General features: G+C 40.3%; 1 protein-coding gene across 1 annotated transcript in view; it reads right to left on the bottom strand.

Annotated features, from left to right (window-relative positions):
- MYO9A (myosin IXA) overlaps positions 1 to 18,717 on the bottom strand; it is a 136,634-nt gene extending 117,917 nt beyond the window's left edge. Inside the window, 1 exon segment of the mRNA XM_042476657.1 lies at positions 18,598 to 18,717. The gene's annotated coding sequence lies outside the window, so the exon portion shown is untranslated.
- Between the last annotated feature and the right edge of the window lie 824 nt (positions 18,718 to 19,541).

Raw genomic sequence — 19,541 nt, 5'->3', positions numbered from 1 at the left:
TATTTTCCTCCATTGGGAAGCCGCAGCCACCAAACCATACAGCTTCCCTCTGGAGTAAAAAAGCCCCCGGTGTTTCCGGGTTCTTTTTAAGGCACCAGAATGATGGCGCAAGTGCACCACTGATGCACTTGCAACATAAGTGCTGTGCAGCACCTTGCGGATGCTGTGTGGCACTTACGTGACAATGGCGGCGCCTGTGTATACAAGACACCGCCATTAGTAGGCTGCCACTCCGTACTAGGATTAGGGACTGTGCGGTTGGTGCACGCTCCCTAACCCTAGTATTACCGCCACCACGCCCCTTTCAGCCCATCTATCTCGGGCCTTAATTTTCTTTAAAATTTCTTTGGAAATCATCTTAGTTGTAAGCTCCTGGATCATGAGGCTAAGAATCACCCCACATTGGCATATCCCTGTAAATTAGACTAAATTGACCATACTAGTGCTAGTTTTGGATTAGTATCAAAAGCAGTTTAGATTTTTACCAAATTTACCAGCTAGTTCTCAGTAGCATATGAATTAGCAACTGTTTGCTTTTCTGCATCTGAAGAAGGAAGTTGTTGCTGCATGCCCTCAAGTAGTTTCCAACTTATTGTGACCCTAAGGCAAAACTATCATGGGGTTTTCTTGGCAAGAGTTATTCAGAGGAGGTTTGCCATTGCTGTCTTCTGAGGCTGAGAGAGTGTTACCTAAGGTCACACAGTGGGTTTCACGCCCAAGCTGGGAATCAAACTCTGTTCTCCAGAGCCATAGTTCAACACTCAAACCACTATGCTACACGACAATTGCAATTTAATAGAAATAAAACAGCAATGTTTAATTTCAAAATTCTTAACTTCAGCAAATGACAAATTCCATTGAAAAGTTCCACACTGACAGTAAGTTGGAAGATTTTTCAGTGCTGTGCTATATTTCCTTATCCACTCCAACTAGCAATTTAAAGGAAACATTGCTAGATGGTCTAACTGACTCTGTCCTCTTCCTTCTGCGCCTATAATTAGGCCTGAGCCAAACACACACCGCCAGGAACAGGCCTTTGCAGAACCACACCCAAATGACTATTGCCAGCTTCAGACTTCTACTCCATCTCTATTGTTAGAATGCAAACTGGCAATGTGTCTGTGTCAGTTAGAATAAAGATAGCTTTCTTTTTAAAAAAAGTGATAACCTTTATACTGAGTTATACAGGAAAGAAGGTACAATTTTTAATCTTGGTCTAATTGGAAAATTAAAGTGGTCAACTGGCAGCCTGTGGATCTAGTTCAACTACATAAGCAGTCTGATTCGTACTTCAAGAGCAAACGGTCACTTTTAAAGACAACCTTAAAGCAGTAATGAGACTACTGGAGGGTGAGAATCCTTACTAGGTTTGTGGAAATTACGAAACCAGAAGAGATAACAAACATTATGGTGGCAGATTAAAATTCGAATTATTTGTGTGCCTTCAAATTGTTTCTAATTTATGACAACTCTAAGGCAAACTTATCATGGTGTTTTCTTTTCTTGGCAAGTTTCTTCAGAGGGGGTTTGTCTTCCCCTGAGGCTGAGAGAGAATGACTTGCCCAAGGTCACCAAGTGGGTTTACATGGCCAAACTGGGATTCAAACCCTGGTCTCCAGAGTTGTAGTTCCACATCAAATCACTACACTACACTGGTGCTCAAAAAATTCAAATTACCATGGTCAATCAATAACTGAGTCCAGACACCAAAATGAAATTCATCTGAGACAAATGCAAGGTTTTGTATGTAGACACCACCACCCCCCAAAAAAAATCAAGTGCAGAAACACAGCATGGACTGGTAAGAATACATGTGAATACAGCTTCCATGTCATAGACAGTAATAATTCCATTTTATCTTGCACTAAATCTGGAGAACTTTTTCAGTTCCAGACAATGCTTTTTAAGGACCTACACTTTTTGCCACACAAAAGAAGCAAAGACTTGTTCTGTAAAGCCCAAAAGGGAAGGCCTAGAAGAGAAGGTTAAGAGGTAATATGATAGCCCTGTTTAAATATTTGAAGGGATGCCATATTGAGGCTGGAACAATCTTGTTTTCTACTGCTCCGGAGAATAGGATATGGAACAACGGCTGCAAGCTAAAGGAAAAGAGATTCCACCTCAACATTACAAGGAACTTCCTGACAGTAAGGGCTGTTCAACAGTGGAACATACTCCCTCCGAGTGTGATGGAGTCTCAGGGATGCTTTGATTCTGTATTCCTGCATGGCAGGAGGTTGGACTGGATGGCCCTTCTGGTGTCTTCCAACTCTATGATTCTAAGTTACAAGACAACAAATGTTGATGGATCATTAGGAGAAAGCCATTATTGTAAAATGAAGTCCAACAACAGAACTTTTTACCTGGAGAAGTGGTACTGTAGACTCTCCCGCAGTGGAAGTCTTCAAACACATTCTGGATATTTCTTGGGAGTTTACCATGATTTATTTTCTCCATCAAGCAAGAAGTTGGATTAGAAAGCCAAGAACCCCCCCACTCCCTAAAAACCTGATGTCCCATTTGCACTCCAAGTCAAACTACCATTGTTAAGATAAGCTGCACAATTTTCTAGAAAGGATATGTACGCATGCACTCAGTAACATCTGGAGTATTTAAAACTTGTAATGAAATATTATAGAGTTTGAATGTTGATGAGTCAACCTAGTGATGCAAACTAGTGACTGGAAGTCAAAGGAAGCAGAAGTTGGCCATCCCCAATTTAATCTAGCACCCAGCAATTTCTCCCTCCCCACAGGTAAAAAAAAAGTGTGACCTGGAGAAGTTCTGACTCACCCATACTGAAAATTCAAACACAAAATAGGTGCTGAAAGAAAGGACTATGGCAATACAGAGGATAATTGGGGGTGCCAGACCTAGCAGCAGCTTCATGATGCAATTTGGAGCCCAGGGGGGAGGGAAAAATCCATAAATAAGAGCTCTTTCCTCCCATGCACCAAACATGCCAGACATCAACTCAGTCTCCTTCAGATTAATTTACAATCTCATTATCTATATCTGCATCTCAATTCTAGATCTCCTTGAAGGAGCTCACTGGAAACTCAAATGGGTTACAGCCAGCCATTAGCTGCATTGCAATGAGGCCAAACATAAAAAAAGAAAGTCAGCTTCCAACTGATCCATGTTGAAGAATTCAGACACTAAATATATTTTAAACAGCAAAATGTGCTTCTAGCACATTCTCAGTGTACATATCTTGTGGCCTTAGTCCTAAGCCATTACTGTACAAGAAGCCCCAGCAGATATCACATCCAAGCCATACACTTAGCATTCAAATTAACACCACATTTGTGCAATGAATTTACTAACAATATGCAAGAAAGAAATTTGACAAGGACTTTAGGAAACACTGTAGGATTGGCCCTTGAGAATTTATATACTGACATTGTACAGTATTTTTTAAAAAAAGATATTTAAATTTAACTTAACAATGATGTGTGACAGAACTATGGAAGCAGAGCAGGTCTATTTCTTTTTTTTAAAAAAATGGTACAACACATGACTTCAGAAGGAAATTGATACTGAGCCAATGTGCAAAAGCAAGACACTTGAAATACAAATAGCTGATGTCAATAACAAAATGAATACTGCAGTTCACATTATGCTGCATATTCTAGTAGGAGTTTTCCAATGCTAATGAGACTGCATTCTTCCACGATTATGTCATCCACAACTCAACATACAGAATTCTATGGCAAACATCCAATAAATACAAACCACTGTGATACTGAAACAGAACAGCCTAAAACCTATTACATTTTGAATCATAGTGTTTGGAAGCTGAGCGTTTGTTATATGTATGTATCTTCAAGTTGTCTACTGACTTATGGTGATCCCATGAATTTCATAGGGTTTTCTTGAGCAAGGATTACTCAGAGATGGTTTTACCAGTTCCTTTCTCTGAAATATGGCCTACAGCACCTGGTATTCATTGGCAGTCTCCCATCCAAGTACTAAACAGAGCTGGCCCAACTTATCTTCCAAGATCAGATGAGATATGGTGCCTTGGGGTATTTAGGGCCCCTTGGGGGTGAGAGGTACTTTTAAAGTCTGTAAAAGCATCATAACTAATCTTAGAAACATGCATCTGGGGAAGGAGGCTCAGGTCCACAAAAGCTCATGCTATCAACTGCTTTCTTAGTTTCAAAGGTGCTTCAAGAACTCTCTACATGTTGATTCTACAGACTAACACAGCTATATCTTTGAAGTGTATCTTAGAAACTGATAGCAAACACTGGATTCTGGCAAAAGCTACTCCATCTGGTAATTAATTCTATATATTAATTTCATACTAACCTATATCTACTTATGTTTCACCTATTATTTAAATGGTTGTGAACAGCAAAAATTATGATCTCTGATATTTTAATGTTTTTCTCTCATGAGCATGCATTTTAAAACCATATCCTCATACGAAAAGAATATGCTAGTACAAACTGATCACCAAAGTGGATTTCTGCCCAAAAAGAGAAAAGTGCCTCTGGATCTTAATTTTGAAAAAAATCTATCCTGCCCAACATTAACCTCCATGGAAGTCATGCCAAGAAAATTATTTTGTTTGATTTAGGAACACCATGCTGCTGGTGCCATCCCCCATCCCACTACACAAAACGAAAGGGATGTGTGCTGAAGAATTCAAGTAGGGAAACCACTGACCTTGGTGTTTGCAAAGTGGAAAAGGCATAGCTTAGGAATAAGTCACAAATGAAGCAGATACTGAGGTAACCTCCAAACATGCAGCACCAATTGAGGGGTGACTGATCATAATCCTGCCTCCCCCCCAAGAGATGAATCACAAATTAGCATCCTGGAAGGTAAGATATTCAGGAAACTGATCAGCTGACTGATGCACACAATGGACAGGTAATGGCAAGGAAATGGGAAAATGTATGTAGGTGGAAGGATTTCATTACATTCTCCCTGACCAACACTTAGAAGAAATAATTTTTTGGGGGGGGGTTTCAGGTTATGTGGCCATATTCTAGAAGTTTCGCCAGCATCCAAGTTTGGCTACCAGTCCTGGTAAATAGCAAAATCAGCATTCAGCAAATGCAAATGAGAAACCACCCAGGGTCAGAGGCTCTCCCAGCAGACAATGATCACCAATTAGCAGACAATAATCCTCTTTTGCATATCCTTCCACCCTGAGGCCCTGCCATCAACAACAGAACAATACACAGATTAACATGGGAATCACTCCTCCTTACTCAGGGTCACACAGTGTGTATGTGTGTGTGCGCGCACACACACACTCTCTCTCATCCAGGTCAGCATTCTCTGAAGATGCCAGTCACAGATGCTGGCGAAACGTCAGGAACAAACTCTTCTAGAACATGGCCACATAGCCCAAAAAATTCACAAAAAACTATGGATGCCAGCCATGAAAGCTTTCAATTACACTTAGAAGAAACTTCCAACCATTCCACTTGCACAATAGTGAGCATTACTATCAAAAAAGAAACAATGTCTGGGAAGCATTCGGTAAAATCTGCAGACCAATCTGGACACATGTCTCAAAATGCTCAAAAGGTGCTCAACAACACTATCTGTGCACAAACTTAAAGTAAAATAAGTGAAAGTTTACCTTTGATGTTCTGTTCTTAACAAAGGACCTTAAAGGTACCACAGACTGCTCATATGTGCATGCTGCTTGCAAAGTGAGATGGCAGGGAGGTACCAACCTTTTGCAGTCAACTTGGCACCTTTCCCTCCTTGTCAGCTTGCTTTGCAAACAGTGCACACATGTGAGCAGTCCAAAGTGAGGCTCCATAGGAAGAACTGATGCAAGCCCAGCCTTGCCATGCTTACAAATTACACAGACATGTTCCGTTATTTCAAGGAGGAGTCTGCTCTTTCCGCAGGATCTATTGGGACCACACATGCAGGCAAGTGGTCCCAAGTGAGCCTTGCAGGCAAGAAGAACTGATGAAAGAATGAACCCCTTGTTGAATTAATGGAACTTGCCTGTAATTTGCATGTATCAAAACAATGAGGTATTAAGAAGCCAGCGCAGGATTCCTGCATACAAACAGAAACACTAACCTGTATAGTTTTGAGGCATTCTGCAAAACCATTTTTCTATTGAAAGCCAGATTTTTTGAGAAGACAACTGTCTCTGACTCCTAGCCTGCAGTGAACAGTGCCATAGGCTGTAAGAAGAAAGTTAAGCTCTCCTTCCCTTTCCCCCATGCATGCTCTCTCTCTCTCCCTCTCCCTCCCTCTCTCTCTCTCTCTCTCTCTCTCTCACACACACACATCCCACTGCTTTTTCGAACTTTTCATTATTCCATCTTTCTGCCTCTTTTTCCGTTACATAGCATGCTACCTTTTTAGACAAAGGGTTATATATGGCATTCAGGTAGCAGACAGTTGCCCATGGAAACAGAATGCTGGACTGGATAGGGCCTACATAAAACAGTTGTATATCTTTATCTCAATTTACAACAAAAAAAATGGAACAAACAGTTTACATCTATGAACAAGCTGAGAAGGGGGGAATGACAATATATATTAGGAATGGGATTTGAATCCAGAACTTTTCACTTTTTGGTTCCCCATCAAGAGAATCCTTGCTAATCATGAACTAAAGAAAAAGCAAACGGAGACACCTTATGTACTATCCCAAATGCATCTGAAGAAGTAGACTTTTAAAATCCCACTTTAAGCCAAAGAATTATATAGCACAGTTCTTACAATCTTTGCTGAAAATGTTTGTTTTCCCTTTTTTATTAGGTAGATGGCATGATAACTGAACAGAACATATTTCCAGGATGGTCATTCAAGGATAATTAATTCTTCATTAGAGGAGTGCTGGTTTTGATCTACAAAACCCCAGCCTGGGGCCTGAATATCTGACCTCCTCTTACATGAGACTGCACACAATTTGAGATCCTCAGCAGAAGCTATGTTCCAATTCCCATCATCTATATTGGTTGGCAAGTGCAGATGACAAGGTTTTTTCCGTAGCAGCAGCACCTCAACTATGGAACGTCTTCCCAAGGAACATCAGGCTGGATATAATGCTTTGGAGTTTCCAGTGATCAACTAAGACTACATTAATGCACATAGTCTTTAATCCTTAAAATAATGAGTGATTGCTTTGGCTGTTTTAACTGTCTGGAATTTTAAAACTTATTTTTAAATAGTTTTTTTTTAAAGAAAGAAATTCTCTACTTTATTATTTAAATGTTTCTTATCTGTTGTACATCACTCAAGGTCTTTCACAGACTGAAATGAGATACACAAATTCTTTAAACTAACTAAATATGCATTTGAGAAGTCTTTGGAATGGGCGAAAATTCACTAATTAAATAAATGCAGCAATGAAAGTAGAAATAAATTGACCAAGAAAGCGGATTCAAGCATCCACGGTTGGAAAATGTTCAGAAAAAGTATAAATTTCAAATATCAAACCTTGATTTTCCATTTTTTATAAGGGACACCATTTTGCTATGTCATATTTAATAATAATAATAATAATAATAATAATAATAATAATAATAATAATAATAATTTATAGCCCGCCCAATCACAAGGAATCCAGGCGGGTTACAACAGTAAAAATAAAGAAAATAAAATACAATAAATAAATAAAATACAATAAAATTAAAGAGAGCAAAGTGAGTACATTCACAGTTAGGCCTGATGGAAGTTGGGCCTCTCTTTTTCACTCCCTCTCAGGTCTGATGATGATGTCATGGAGGGAGGGCTCTTCTTCTTGAGGCAAGGATTTTATTTTAATTAATTTTAATTTAATTCTTCTCATTAAATTTAAGAGAAGAATTGGTGGACAGAGTGACATAAGTCACAGTAAATGGGGAGTAGAACTAGGTAGGGAAGGCCTGCCGGAAGAGATCCGTCTTAAGAGCCTTCTTAAAGGTGTAAGAGTAGAAATGTCACGGATCTCCTTCGGCAGGTCATTCCATAGCTTCGGAGCTGTGATGGAAAAGGCCCTCTGGGTGACTGAACTTAGCCTAGATTTTATTGGCTGAAGTAGATTCTTCCCCGAGGACCTTAGAGTGCGGGACGGACAGTATGGAAGTAGGCGATCTCTTAAGTATTCTGGACCCAAGCCATGTAGGGCTTTGAAGGTAATCACCAACACCTTGTACCTTGCCCGGAAACTAATTGGCAGCCAGTGAAGGGATTTCAAAACCGGTGTTATGTGATCGGTACGACGAGTACCTGTAATTAACCTGGCTGCCATATTTTGTACAAGTTGAAGTTTCTGAACTTGGCACAAGGGTAGCCCCATGTACAGCGCATTACAGAAGTAAGACTTAAGCATCCACCGATTTTGTTATCCACGAGGGATCTTGGAACCAAACCCCAGCGTATAACATGGGTCCACTGTAGAACTACATTTTGGCAGGCAGGGCAGACGTGATGCTACAATTGTAGGAAAACATGGGTCCAAAACACACTGCAGAAATAATCCAGTTTGAGACCGCTTTAACTGCCCTGGCTCAATGCTAGGTAATTCTGGGAACTGTAGTTTTGGGAGGCATTTAGCCTTTTCTGTGAAACAGCTCTGGTGCTGAGCCAGGGCAGTTAAATCAGTCTCAAACTGGATTATTTATGAAGTGTTTTGGATCATGGCCACTGACTCTAGGAATGTTAGCAATCAGCCTATTAATGTCTCTGATGACAAGCACCCTACCATGTGTGTGTTGAGTGCCTCCGAGTCATTTTGGACTTATGGTGACCCTAGGGCAAACCTATCATGGGGCTTTCTTGACCATATATGAAGTTAAATAGCCTCAAACCAAAGACACAATATGGGGACGCTTCCCCAATAAAATCACTGCAACTGGGCTGGAAAATGGAAGATGTGCTCCAGTGTTCTTGGGGAACAAAAAGCAAAAACGTATGTTAAGCTGTGTTGTTGTAAAAGTTTTAATTTGTTCCACTGAAGTACTTTGGGGAAAACCCTTCTTCGCAAGCTAATTCTTCTGCTTCTCTTTTTCTGTTGTTGTAGACAGAGTTTCTAGCATTAAATCAGCATTCCAAGTGTTCTTTCCCTTCAACTATCCCCTCTCATTCTGTGCTGGCAGAATTGTGTCCCAAAACATTTCCTTTAACTGCAGATTTAGTACAGACTTTGATTTCATATAGAAACATGTTTTCCCTGTATATAAAGAGCACAGCATACATTTTTCACTAAGCAATGGGATCACATAAGCAAGTTACGTACCTAGATGTATGTCTTGTGAAGAGCTAAGCAACTTATCAGAGCGCTGAAAGTCCTGATTCAGACTGGCCTCATGTGATGGAGGAAGACAACTTACAGGGAAAGAATGCAGGATGCTGACCTTTGTTTCCTGTTTCTCTATGGACACTACATATTTAATTGATTAATTCATGTGCATCCCAAGATAGGAAATCACTCCCAAGATGTATGCTCACATAGAATGATAATCATTTTCCCCTATCCTCCACCTACAATGGATCAAAAATTAACCATGCCTTGAGTCAAACACATTCATCAGCATGAGGCTAAATTAGATGGACATAATGCATGCTGTTTTCAAAATTAAAAGATCTAAAATATGCACATGCTTTCATATTTGTTTAAATTCTGAGCAAGGATTCCTTTACCAATATTAATATATACTTTGATTTTCAAAGATGCCTTTTCTTATATACTAAAATTATTCTTGCTTCAATCTGATCTTGAGGAATGCTGATACAGGAATACAGCAGTGAACAAATTAGATGTGTTCCTGGATATTACGTATTTCTTTAACAAAAACTTTGGTGGCAGAGCCAGAAACAACACAGAAAGAACAGCACAAAAAAAGAAGAGCAGTTCAACATATTTCAGCAAACTTTTCATCCAAACCTAAGAATATGTGTATGTAAAATAAAACAACTTAGTCAAGTAAGCCTAACAATAGTAAAGAAAAACGTTATCAGACTTCTGGAAACCACTTGAAAGCTTCTCCCAAAATGTAGTCAGGGACAATTTTTTCTTTCATCAATTTCACCTTTCTTATGATTTTCATGTTTGGTGTCCAAAGGTATATAGACCTATGTTCTTTATTGTTTAAACATACTTTTTTATTTAAACACTTATCTGTTCTCCCCATTTTACATTTTATACATACTCAATAAGGTATTCTGGAGGGGGCTGCTATTCACCTTGCCTTTTGTAGGCTGGCACATACAGCTATAGTTGGATGGAGCTAAATCCCTCTTTTTCCCAGCTTGAGTTTCACTGAATTCTTTACCGAAGACACCGAAAAATGATGTTCCTCCAGTCCTCCTTCACCATGTTGCCAATACTAATGTTGCTAAAAATACCTTCCAGCCAGAGACAGAATAAGGAAAGGGGACTGAGCAGGAATATAAAGACTTGGTTAAAAAAAAAAGCTTCTTTGTCAAGAGACTTTAATTGAGGTATGACTGTATATCAAACAAATATATCTAGGGTAACAAGAATCAAGTACACAAAAAATTGAAATCACTTTATTTTTACTTATTAGGCCTTTAAAAGCCATTACACATCAGACAATATAATAACAAATGTTTATGCACTTATTAAAATAATGATCCTAGCTATAATATATCATGATAAAGGTGGATGCCCTGGCTTATGAACCTTGATCAATACATATAATAATTAATATATATTAACACAAACATCTTGGGACTGGGTGAATGACTTACCAGCAATTTTCTGAATGGCTTATGTTAGCATTGTCATTGTCACTATTTTCTGCATTTAATTTCCTTCTAGCCTCAGTGTCTACAATCCCATTCCCAACCATGTCTGCTGTATAGATATCCTATTATTGTATATGTACATGTGCCTTCAAGTCGCCTGTCGGCTTATGACAACCCCATGAATTTTCATAGGGTTTTCTTAGGCAAACAATACCTGGAAGTAGTTTTGCCAGTTCCTTCCTCTGAAATATAACCTACAGCACCTGATGTTAATTGGTGGTGTCCCATCCAACTACTATCCAAGGCTGATCCTGCTTAGTTTCCATGATCAGGTGGGATCTGGTGTCTTTAGGGTATTTAGCCTATTACAGTGGGCCCTTGGTACCTATTGGGATTTGGTTCCAGGACCTGCTGTGGATAACAGACCCCTGTTGATGCTCAAGTCCCATTAAATACAATGGCACTGTAAAATGGTATTCTTATATAGCATGGCAAAATCAAGATTTCCTTTTTGATTTTTTTTTAATATTTGTAAACCATGGATGGTTGAAACTATAGATAAAGAATTCATGAATATGGAAAGCTAATTGTATTAGGATCAACCAAATGACACAAAAGTGTGCAACATTTCAAGTTGTCCAGAACTCTTCATCAGGCTATGGGGTACACACACAAAAAGGAGGTAATTTGGTAAATTAGAAAAGTAAAAATAAAATAAAATAGGCTAGATATCATAATGAGAAGCCTGAAGTTAAACGCAGTCCCAAAATGGAGACTGAAAATTGTATGAATCATTGGCTGGTGTGCAAGTATCAAGTTATATCTAGTAACACACCCTGAATCCAAGATAACATTATGCATTGGATGAAAAGGTCTGTACAGTGGGCCCTTGTTATACGCTGGGGTTTGGTTCCAAGATCCCCCGTGGATAACAAAATCCGTGGCTGCTCAAGTCCCATTAAATATATTGACATAGCAAAATGGTGTCCCTTATAAAAAATAGAAAATTAAGGTTTGATATTTGAAATTTATACTTTTTTGAACATTTTCAAACCGTGGATGCTTGAATCCGTGTATAAAAAATCTGTGTATAAGAAGGGCCGACTGTATATAACATTGCAAAGAATCTGTTCCTGTTTAAGTTGTAGTAGAATTGTTGATGTTATATCAAATGGTATACACAGACACTTTTACAAGGTTTTTTTGTGCCGTATGACCTTCCAGGTTTGGGCTTTCCTAAACTGTCGCAAGTCCCATGCTGATTCTTAGTATCTGCAGTCTGCATTATGAAAATCTGGATTAGCAACTTTTCTAATTCTTTCATCTAGTCAACATAATGTATACTGGTTTCCACTATTGTGACTATGGACTCACTGTCCTTAGGAACTGTTTTATAGTTGTACAGCACTTCATCCCTTAAAATGCTTAAGGGAATTTAAATATAGTCTTTTGACAATATCATAATTGTCCATTTATATGAGAGAGATCCTTTTGTGTTTACATCTGTTAAGGTATACTGTGTTTCTGTTTACTTTATTTTCAAACTACAGATTATTGTATTTTGTAAAATATTTACTTTGTAATTCTTACCACTAGTTCTCCAGTGTAACAACTCAAGTTTGAAGAGTAGGAAACATAGCTAAAGATGCATGACTAAAAAATGCTCAAAAGCCTTGGATACTAGCAGCACATGGCTAAGCACCAGCCATTCAAGATAATCTGAAGATATGTTTCAGTTTCCTGAAAGTGTGTCAGGATCATATTTTTAGGAGCCTAGGAAACCTGATGCCTTAGATTTTGACAACCCTCTTGACCTTCTTATTGAATAAGTAAAGGCTATTAAGGTATACCCAAAACAATGAATATTCTTCAGAAAGAGCTGCTATAGGGTCCTTACCTTCTAAACGATAACACAGAAAACTAAAACCAGCATATTAACATATACTTAATACGTAAATCTGAGTAGGACTGCCATCTCCTAAAATAAGAATAATATACAGGCCAGGGGAGCCCTACAGAAAAGTGATCTACTCCACCTATAACATTCATCTATTGTGCATATAAGTCATCTCCTATTATCTCCAAACTAGTTTCAGACTGCCAAAGATCACAACATGGACTACAGCTGTGCCCCCAGGCTGGCCAAGCCCTTGATCGTTTTCAGAACATTACTTGGACCTGGGAATCTCACATAGACCAATGAGTTGCCATACAAAACATAAAATACAATAAGTTTGTCAAATATTATGGTATCAGCAACTATCACTTGAACCTCATGCATCTGAGGAAGTAGGCTAAGGCTACAAAAGATCATGCTACCACCTTCTTTGTTTCAGATAGTCTCAAAGATGCTACAAGTTCCCCTTGCATATCACCTGAAACTGGCAACTGACTTGAAAGAGGAAAGAACCTAAAAGATCAAATCCTTTGAAAACTATACAAATACTAGTTTATAGAAATTTTTAAAAATTAAAAGTACATCTCTAACCTCTCAAAAGTAAAATGGAAGTCAACTGCTACTGCAATTCCCACAATCATTTCAGAAGCAGAAGTTAAAGACACTGTAAAATCAATTGATACTGGAAAGCTGACACAAGGAATTCAGTCTCTTTCCAAACTAGTTTTTATTGAAGCAAAATATTTTTCCAGATCTGTCACAGGGTACATTTGAACAACTGTGCTTTGGCAAAAAGAAGTCCGATACACATGTGCCTAAAATGTGTATGACACACTGTAATTTAAGCATAATAAAAACTGCACATTTTATCTGTGAGGCATCCTCATATTGGCCTTTTTAAAAAGCACTACAAATTCTATCAGAAAGACTGAATATGTATCTATCAGGATATACTTAAGAGGTCAATTTCTGTGCATCTCCTCAGCTCACACTCTCACCTTGCGCATGTGAGGCATGCACAGAATCCCCATTACATCAGATCTGGTGAAGGAGGCAGAGAAGTTACCCCAACTCCTGCTTTCCTCTGGCGATTCCTAATGAAAGCCAAACAAAAAGTAAACTGATACTTCAAGTCAAGTTATATCTAGTTATGTCAGCAAAACTAACCATCTGGTGGGCACTTTCATTAGTCAACACCAGAGCTAAAAAAAGTATGCAATTTCCTTCCAAGCAAATAATTTAATTTACTTACTTCTACATTTACCATTCCACAACCACTTTCACTAAAGCTGCTGCAATCCTATGACACTACAAGAGAAATTAGTAGCGGTCCAAAAGTAACTGAACAGTCAGTGGTATTTCATGAATGAGCCATTTCAAAGCTCAACCAAAACACTTAATCTCACTGCCACAATGAGTGTCCAGGGCACTACTGGAGGTGCGCTGCTTCCAAAGAAAAGTTAAATATCACTTTCAGATCAGCAAACCCTATTCAAATGTAATTTAAATAATGAAACATACAACCACAACATATACACTGCATGAATCATTTCTGTACTACTATTTTAAAAATACCTTTAAAAAGAAAGAAGTCCACAACCCAGGAGGAGTTAAACCCACAGGAGGCCTTTTGTATTCAGTGTGAGATTTAATCACACATTTAATTTTTAACCATCAGAACCAAAAGAACATAAAAATGCTTAACTGGATCATGCTCATTTTTAAGCATGCAGGCCAGTGAAAAATGCAGTAAAATATTCAGAAGTATTATTTCAACTAAATTTGCAAACGGGTGGGATATTGCCATTCAAAGCCAAGTGCAAAGTATTTTAGTCACATGAAATAAGTGGCACTTTTCTTTTGACCCTGGACTTCTATTACATTAGGGTTTGGGAAATTATCAAAGACGTATAAAACTGGTTACTTGAGCTCAGCTGCTGCGTTAAATATTAAAGAAGAACATGTATATTTATGTATTGTACATAATGGTGTATGTTTTAAGATTCATGTGACCACTCTTAAGAGTGGTACAAACTGAAAGAAAGCTCATTTGTCATATCCAGTAGCCAGGAGTGACACGTACCAATACAGTCTTATATACCAGCTACAGTCCTAACTGAAATGATAGGACCTGGTCTCAGCTAGTCATACACTACTTATGCTTAAACTGGATTACTGGAACAGGTCTTATGTGGGACTGCCTCTGAAGATGGTCTGGCTGCCCAAATGTTAAAGAAGTCATAAAGTGTGCGTGTGTGTTTGTGTGTGTATTACCACTTTTGCCAGTTGCATTGATTACCTGTGAACCTCTGAGTCGAACTAAGAGTGTTAATCTTTTAATATCTTTTAGGAACACATTTACCAATAAGATTCTATCTATGATCTAAACTGACAACTGGAAGCCCTGCTTACGTAACTACTGGGAAAATGAGCCAGGTTGGTGGGCAACGCTGGCCCCACAGTTATAGAAAACCCTTCTTGTTAGCATAAACTTTATTTCTGAGTATAGCTCTTCCAGTGGGTATGATATCTTACCTTTTTCCTTCACTATTTCCCTAAAAGAGAACTGGTGGTGATGGGTTCTGAAGCAGTTATTTCATATCTCTATGTGCCATTTCTACTCTCTCTGTATGCGCTTTCAAGTCACCTCTCAACTTATAGCAACTCCTTGAATTTCATAAGGCTTTCTTAGGCAAAGAATACTCAGAGGTAGTTTGTCATTGTACAAATGGTGTAATATCCCACTGTTTCATTCATCTTCTGTTGGTTATTTTGAAAGGGCTTGATCACAAAAAGAATTTAATATTTGAAATATATAATCATAGCTGACACAAGCAAACAAATTATCTAACCTTATGGTCACATCAGTCCCTTCAGTATCTCTTTGTAGAATATACAATAGACCTAATCAATTATAGAGTATGCTGGGCACCATGGATTTCTCACAAGAGTAATATCCAGAGTAAAGACAGATCAGGACTTTTCATATAATCCTTCACAGCAAACCCCAACAATACTTCAACTTTGTTGGACCCTCCTGAAAATTCCCCAGAGTTCATAGAGGAGGCTTTACCATGCACTCTACACTGCCTTATACATCCCCCCAACACAACTAGAATCATAGAATACAATCACAGAATTAGAGTTGGAAGAGACCTCAGGGGCCATCCAGTCCAACCCCATTCTGCCATGCAAGAACTCACAAAGCACGCCTGACCGATGGCCATCCAGCCTCTGTTTAAAAACCTCCAAAGGAAGAGATTCCACCACTCTCTGAGGAAGTGTATTCCACTGTCAAACAGTTCTTACTGTCAGAAGATTCTTCCTAATGTTGAGGTGGAATCTCTTTTCCATTGCTGTGGGTCCTGTTCTCTGAAGCAGCAGAAAAAAAGCTTGCTCCACCCTCAATATGACATCCCTTCATATTTTTAAACATATATGCTTACTCACATCACCTCTTAACTGTCTCTTTTCCAAGCTAAACATAACCAGCTCCCTATGTCATTCTTCATAGGGTATGGTTTTTAATGGTTTCCAGACCCTACACCATTTTAGTTGCCCTCCTTTGGACACGCTCCAGTTTCTCAACATCCTTTTTGAATTGTGGTGCCCAGAACTGGACACAGTATTCAAGGAGGGCCTGACCAAAGCAGAATAGAGTGGCACTATTACTTCCCTTGATCTAGATACTATACTTCTGTATTGATGCAGGCTAGAATTGCATTGGCTAAAGGTAGCTTTATCAATTTCATCAATGTATTATGACAGACGTAAAAAATGACCGGGGTCTTTTAAAAGAAAAGGAACACTGGATAAGGGGGAGAATCCACTCATTGCAAGAGAAATTGAGCATATAAACGGCAATATCGTTTTTAAAGAGGAAAAGAAAACCTCTGAAATGGAGGGGTGTGAGGGGGAGGGAAACTGGTTGTCATGGGGCACAGGTTAACTGCTGATGATACAGATGAATGCTGGCATATTTAGGTACCACAACAAGGAAGCGCCCAATCTCCATAACCTGTTTACGGCTTTTTTAAAAGGAAAAAGACAACACAACACGGCATACGGAAATGTGAGACTGTACTGCTTATCACCACTAAAGCAAACACTGACTAACTCAACATGTAGTTTGTCACACAGTACAAGTCTTTTGTACACAGTGCACTCCGGACGCATAACACATTCACGCTTTAAAGATTTAAGAACACAAACTCTATATACACTGTACTGTCCAGTTGCAGCATCATGTTGAAAAGATACCTAAAAGAAACACAGACAAAATCAATTCAGTGTTTCCGTTATTAATTCCTTGCAGTCCTGCGGTTTCCGAGTGCCAACAACACTGCTTTCGTTGTGATGTGAGAGGATTTACCCATCTGCTTGTGCTGCAGCATTCAAGATGACTGGAGGGGCAGAGACACTTTAGCCATGCCAATCCCTGCCACAAATCCTTTCGCTCCACCAAAAGGAAAGATTAACTGGTTTTGTTCCTTATCTAGCAAACGCAGTTGCAAAGATAAAGCAGAACTGGAAGAGAAGAAATGGTGAACTCTAAAATGTAATCAACATAGGCAGAAAGAGAGCTATCCGAAGGTGTTTGAAAGGTGGAAAAGTTATTTCCATCAGCCCAGACTGCCTTGGCATCTTTTGTCTGGATCCCAATGAAGCTGGAGCACAGATTTCAACCTGAGCCGCATGCAACGCAACGCAACCCATCACTTAAAAGCAAAGAAACACATTGCAGAGCTCCAAACATGTATGATCTCATCCCCGTTCATTCAGATTGCAAGAGAGGAAGCCCAGAGAGAGAAAGGGAGAAGCAAAAGGCTCCTTTGACCTTGCAAAGAAATAGATGCATCCACAAAAAATGGATGACAGAGGGAAGGGGGTGCAGCCTACAGGCAGCATGGCCAGAGGTCCTCCTTTCCCAGGACATGTCCTACATTTCAACCTTCTGTCCAAGAGGAATGTCAAGACAGCCTACATTTTGAGCTGGACAATGTTTTGCATCCACACCGCATAAATGATCCGTTTTGACACCACTTTGAATCACCACGGCTCCAGGTTCTGGGGTTTTGGGAATGGAGCCACAACACTGAGCCCAAGGCAGTCAAAGCGGTCTCAAACCAGATTATTTCAGCAGTGCGTTCTCGGCCTCAGACTAAATCCATGAATGCTAAAGTCTGGCTGATGTTTGGTTTTTTTTTAAGGGTCTTGTAATGTCCTCCCATTCAGGGTGAGCACACGTCCTCCTTTTCCAGCACGGGTCCTACGTCTCAGCCTTCTGTACGGGAGGAATTCCAAGACCAACTTCCATTCCCAGAATTCCATAGTATGGAGCTGCGGCAGCTGTCAAACTGATGTCGAGACGGATCATTTCTGCAGGGCAAACGCATTGCATCCTAAGAAGCATGGATTTACATTTCGATGTCCTCCATTTTTATCTTAGAATGTCCTCCATTGTTGTTGGGGTTTTTTTAATCTCTGAGTGCCTTCTAATTTTTTTATCCTCAAACCTCCTCCATCGTTATTTCAGAACATCCTCTGCTTTTATCTTGGAATGTCTTCAATTATTTTTGTAATTAATTATTTCTATTATCTCGGAACGTCCTCCAATTTATTCTGGGGCGTCCTCCATTTTAATCTCGCAGCGTCCTCCATTTCCACCTGGGAACGTCCTCCATTTTTTCATCTCGTCCTCCATTTTCACCTGGGAGCGTCCTCCATTTCTCCTCTCGTCCTCCATTTTCGTCTCGGAACGTCCTCCTTCCCCCTCCCCTTCCTAGAAGGCCCTCCATTCCCAGAATTCCACAGCATGTCGAAAGCGGTGTCATCCGCGCAGCCTACGAAGGAGGACCGTCCTCCATTGTCCTGCGGCGCCGGGGAAGAAAACCCACCGGGAGACCTCCCCAAATCCCACCCCCTTCGGGACCCGACTAGGGACGAGGAGGCGTCAGGCCCCCGGCGGTCGAGGGCAGGAGGGAGAGGGGAAGGGACCGGGGAGCCGAGCCTCTCACCTGTGGGTCGGGCGGGGCCGCCGCCACCACTGCCTCCGCTTCTGCATCCCTCAGCGACTGAGGGAGGAACCGACACTCGCTCGGACGACGACGACAACCGCCGCCTCGCCGCAGTCTCCGCCCACTTTTCTGGAGCCCGCGCATGCGCGCTCTCGCCTCTCTGCTCTTTGAGGGAACCCCGCCGCGCCTCTTTTTCTTTTTCTCTCAGGCACGCGCAAGCCCCGCCCCCTCTACGTAACCGTAATCTACATAACCGTTTTTCATTGGTTGGCGCTTGCTGTCACTTATCTCCGTCCCGCCTCCCCGCACCGCCAAAGGCACCGCCAAAGGCGGTGCGGGGAGGCGGGACGGAGGTGAGTGACAGCAAGCGCGCACCAATGAAAAACGGTTATGTAGATTACCACCCTACCCTCCTACCCAATCCCTGAGGTTTGTAGTTCACTGAAGCCTAACCCTCCCCTTGCCTCAGCGGTCCCCTAAACTACAATTCCCAGGATGCAATAGTGAAGAAAAAAATAGCGCTTTTACTCATTTCTCCACGTTTGCAGCGTTTAGTAATATACACACTCGTCCCTCAGTATTCGCTAGGATGAAGGGCACAAGACACACACACACCCATAAACATGGAAAAACCCCAAATAACAAAGACAAGTATTTCTTTTACCTGAGGTAAAACACCTCTCTAGGAATCTCTAGGTTTTCCAGTGCAAGTCTGTGGGCAATGTCTGACAGACATCTCTATAGGTCCTTCAGTGCGACTTTTGGTTAAAATTGACCATAGAGTTGCACTGGAGGACCTGGATATTCCTAGAGAGGACCTATTAATCAAGCCCATGAATGAGCAAATGAGCTGCAGATATGGAGGGATGAATGCATTCTCTCTCTAGGAAGCTCTAGGTCCTCTATGAACCAAAAGTCGCACTGAAGGACCTAAAGCAGTGCTC

Source organism: Sceloporus undulatus, chromosome 6 (assembly GCF_019175285.1).
Source record: "Sceloporus undulatus isolate JIND9_A2432 ecotype Alabama chromosome 6, SceUnd_v1.1, whole genome shotgun sequence".
Lineage (NCBI taxonomy): Eukaryota > Metazoa > Chordata > Lepidosauria > Squamata > Phrynosomatidae > Sceloporus > Sceloporus undulatus.
The sequence above is the reverse complement of the archived record's forward strand: the minus strand, read 5'-3'. Positions and strand labels throughout refer to the sequence as shown.